The following is a 4,484-nucleotide window of genomic DNA, read 5'->3' as shown; positions in this document are numbered from 1 at the left end:
AGATAGATAGATAGATAGATAGATAGATAGATAGATAGATAGATAGAGGATACTGGGTGAGTTGAAGGTGAATGGGTGATATCTGGAGAGTAAAATTAAGGAATGAGAGAGGATTATACTGAGAGAAGAAGAAAGAGAGGTAGAATGTAGTAAATTATCTCACATATTACAGACAAGAAAAGGCTTTTATAGTGGAGGGGAAACGGAGGAAGGTGAGAGGGAATGAGTGAATCTTATTCTTATTGGATATGGCTTAAGGAGGGAATAACACACACACTCATTTGTGTATGGAAATCTATTACCCTACAGGAACATGGGGGGAGGGGAGGAGACCAGAGAGCAGAGGGATGATAGAAAGGAGGGAAGATTCAAGGAGGGCAGATTCAGAGAGAGCATATTCGGGGAGGGGGTAATGAGAGGCAAATACTTCTGAGGAGGAACACAGTCAAATAAGACAATAGAATAAATGGGGGCAGGATAAGATTAAGGGAATTATAGTGAGTTTTTTACAACATGATTACTATGGAAGTGTTTTGCATGACTACACATGTATAACCTGTATCGAGTTGTTTGCCTTCTTAATGAGGATGGTTGGGGAGGGAGGGGGGGAGAAAATTTGGAACCCAAAGTTTTAAAAACAAATGTTAAAAATTGTTTTCACACGCAACTGGTAAATAAGATATATGGGCAATGGGGTATAGAAATCTATCCTGCCCTATAGGAAAATGGAAGAAGAAGGGAATAAGAGAAGGGGGAGGAAATAAAAGGGAGGGCAGCTTAGGAGAGGAATATTCAGAATGTATCCTATCTTGAGGTGGGGGGACGGAGGAGATGGGGACAAAATTTGAAACTCAAATCTTGTGAAAATGAATTTTGAAAACTAAAAATTAATTAATTTTTTAAAATGCTCCTTGAGAGCAAGAACTGTTTTGTTTTGTTTTTTCTTTTTATTCCTGGCATTTAGCACAGTTCCTGAAATCTAATATAGTAGGTGCTTTAATAAATGCTAGTTGACTGATTTCTTGTCTTGACTTTCACCCAACTCCAATCCTTCTTCCAGACAACCATCAAAGTGATTTTCCCAATGAAAAGCCTTGTCATTTCAAAGTTGTCATTATCAAAATTTCCTTGTCATTTGTCTTCTAAATAAACTCCAGTGTCTCCCTATTGCTTTCATTATCAAATATAGACATTTGGCTTTTAATATTCTTTTTAATATAACACCTCTTCTCTTTCCAATGTCCTTGTACTTTAAATAAACACACACACACACATATATATACACACAAACACATATATATATACATGTGTGTATGTGTATCACTCTATACATTACAGATATACATACATAGATATCCCCTACATATTATCCCTACATATGTGTGTGTATTCTACCCTAATCTCTCAACACACATACATACATATCTATACACATACATACATATATCCTACTCTCTGCAGATAGATGTGTTTTTATCCTCTACGTACTCCATAATCTTACCATAGTCCTATTTTCTTTTACATATATACTCCATCTTCCTTCTTTCATATTAATGTCTTTTCATGGTCAATTCACATGCCTTAAATGATTTCCCTTTTCATTTCTACCTCTCAGATTCCCTTGCTTCCATTAAGACTTGGCTTAGACACCATCATCCACAAGAGATCATTCCACAGTCACTAAGCAGCTAATGCCTTCCCCTCTGAAATTACCTTCAATAGACTTTGTATATGTCTTTCACATACCTAGTTGTTTTCATTTTTATCTCCTCCATTAGATTGTGAGTTCCTTGAATCCAAGTGTATTTTTTTTTATAATTTTTGATAAATGAAGTTTTTATCACAGAGTCTAGAACATATTAAATGCTTAATAAATGCATGTTGATTGATTGGTTAATCTATTTGCTGCGTCTCAAAAATTGGTGAATTCAAGCTTAACCTCCTCCAATACTTCAATATTGGGTACAAATGACCCTCTATTCCAAAAACAAGTGTAAATGTAACGCAAATGTTAGGAGATCCTACCAAATAATAAATTTTACATGGTGGATTACATGTCTTTTATTTAAATGATAGCCTAGTTTTCAGGAATATCATTAACAGTTTATCTATAAAAGAGGTAGTATTTTGGGTTCATTAACTTTCTACAAAGATGTGGAGGGTTTACACTCATTTCAACAGTTTACTTTTACTAATAAAACTCTAGATTAAATGCTATTCAAGTCAATAAGTATATATTAAGCATTATGAACTGATTAATATATTTACCGAGAGAGAACATGTACCAAAAATGAAATTGTCCCTGATCTTGAAAAGATTACATTCCACTTGAGGGAAATGACATTAAAATTAAATCCAAAATCAATTAGTAAAAAAGAAAATAGGGACTTCCAGGAGCCAAGATGGTGAAGAAAACAGTAAATTGCTGTAAAACTCCCTTACTGACATCTGGACAAAGCAAAAATAATGCCCTAGGAAAAATTCTAGAAGAGGGAAACAAGCAGAAAGACTGGGTGGAGCAGTCCTTTAGGCAGGGAAACTTGGAGGATTGGCAAGAAAGGGTCATCTCACTCAGGTAAAAGGGGAACATAGTCAAGGATGGGAAGCATCTCAGCAAGCCTGCAACAATCCCACCTCAGCAAAACAGAGGGAGATCCTGAGCACTAGAGTGGTGGAGCCTGTAAGCACCAACACTAGGAGCCCATAAGTGCCTTAGCATAGCCAGAGGAATTAGAAGACTCCAGCTAGGATAACAACTACTTGCACTCATCCAGCCCCAGGTGAGTAGGTGTCCACATTAAGAGGACCTTTCCAAACGTCAGCAGAACCCTGGGTGGGCAGGTGTTCTCCAATGGTCAGACTGCCACATGTTTCAGTGTCATCCAGGGGAAATGCAGAAATGCTGTGTGGCCTCACAACACAGCAGACACCACCCCTAAGACCCCAGCTCAGCACCAGGTAAGCTACTAGAGCACTACAGTCTCCAACTACCAGCACCTGAGGCCCCACCATGCAAAACCAATGACCAGGCCCCTGGACACCAGCACAAGAAGCTTGGGAAAGTATTCTTTTTGCTCCAGCATGAGAACACAACACTAAAAGCAAGGAAATAAGCAAACAAGATGTGCAAGGGGCAAAAATTAACATTGACCATTGATGATTACTATGGTAACAGGGAAGGCCAAAACACAAACTCAGAAGAGGACAACATTGTCAATATAGCTACATCTGAAAGCTCAAAAAAGAACATGAATTAGTCTCAAGTCCAAAAAGTTTCTTTGGAGAATAATTTTGAAAATAAAGTAAGAGAAATAAAGGAAAAATGGGAAGAGAAATAGAGTGATGCAAGAAAATCATGAAAAAAAATGAGTCAATAGCTTGCTAAACAAAAGTGCCCCAAAAAATACTGAAAAAAAATCTTAATAAATGACTAACCAAATGGCAAAAGAGGTGCAAAAAGCCAATGAGGAAAAGAATGTCTTGTACAATTGGCTTAATGGAAAAGGAGGTCCAAAAATTTACTGAAGAACATACCTCCTTAAAAATTTGAGTGTAGCAATTGGAAGCTAGTGACTTTATAAGAAATCAAGACACTGTAAAACAAATCCAAAAGAATGAAAAAATAGAAAACAATGTGAAATATCTCATTGGAAAAACAACTGACCTAGAAAATAGATCCAGGAGAGAGAATTTAAAAATTATTGGACTATCTGAAAGTCAAGATCAAAAAAAGAACCGAGACATCATCTTTCAATAAATTATCAAAGAAAACTGCCCTGATATTTTAGAATCAGAGGGCCAAATAGAAATGGAAAGACTCCACCAATCACCTCCTGAAAGAGATCCCCAAAAGAAAACTCCTAGAAATATTGTAGCCAAATTCCTGGGTTCCCAGGTCAAGGAGAAAATATTGCAAAGAGTCAGAAAGAAACAGTTCAAGTACCGTGGAAACACAATCAGGATAACACAGGATTTAGCAGCTTCTACACTGAGGGGCCATAGGGCTAGGAATATAATATTCCAGAAAGCAAAGGTGATAGGATTACAACCAAAAATCACCTACCCAGCAAAATTGAGTATAATCCTTCAGGGGGAAAATGGAAATTCAGTGAAATAGAGGACTTTGTAGCATTATTGATGAAAAGACCAGAGGTGAATAGAAAATTTGACTTTCAAAAACAAGATTCAAGTGAAACATGAAGAGGTAAACAGGAAAGAGAAATCATAAGAGACTTATTAAGATTGAACTGTTTACATTCCTTCATGGAATGATTATATTTGTAACTCATGAGACCTTTGTCAGTATTAGGGTAGTTGGAGGGAAAAAATATATGTATGTATGTATGTACATATGTATGTATAGATAGATAGATATAGATATATTTGTATATATATATATACAGATAGATAGATGCATAGATAGATAGATAGATAGATAGATAGATAGATAGATAGATAGATAGATAGATAGATAGATAGATAGA

The 4,484-nt window shown here is 36.2% G+C and overlaps 1 pseudogene; it reads right to left on the bottom strand.

The window, feature by feature from the left end:
• Nucleotides 1–2,766: 2,766 nt before the first annotated feature.
• LOC114025831 overlaps nt 2,767–4,484 on the bottom strand; it is a 75,562-nt pseudogene continuing 73,844 nt past the window's right edge.

This window comes from Vombatus ursinus, unplaced genomic scaffold (genome assembly GCF_900497805.2).
Source record: "Vombatus ursinus unplaced genomic scaffold, bare-nosed wombat genome assembly UNPS02014832.1, whole genome shotgun sequence".
NCBI lineage: Eukaryota > Metazoa > Chordata > Mammalia > Diprotodontia > Vombatidae > Vombatus > Vombatus ursinus.
This window is presented reverse-complemented; position numbering and strand designations above follow the sequence as displayed.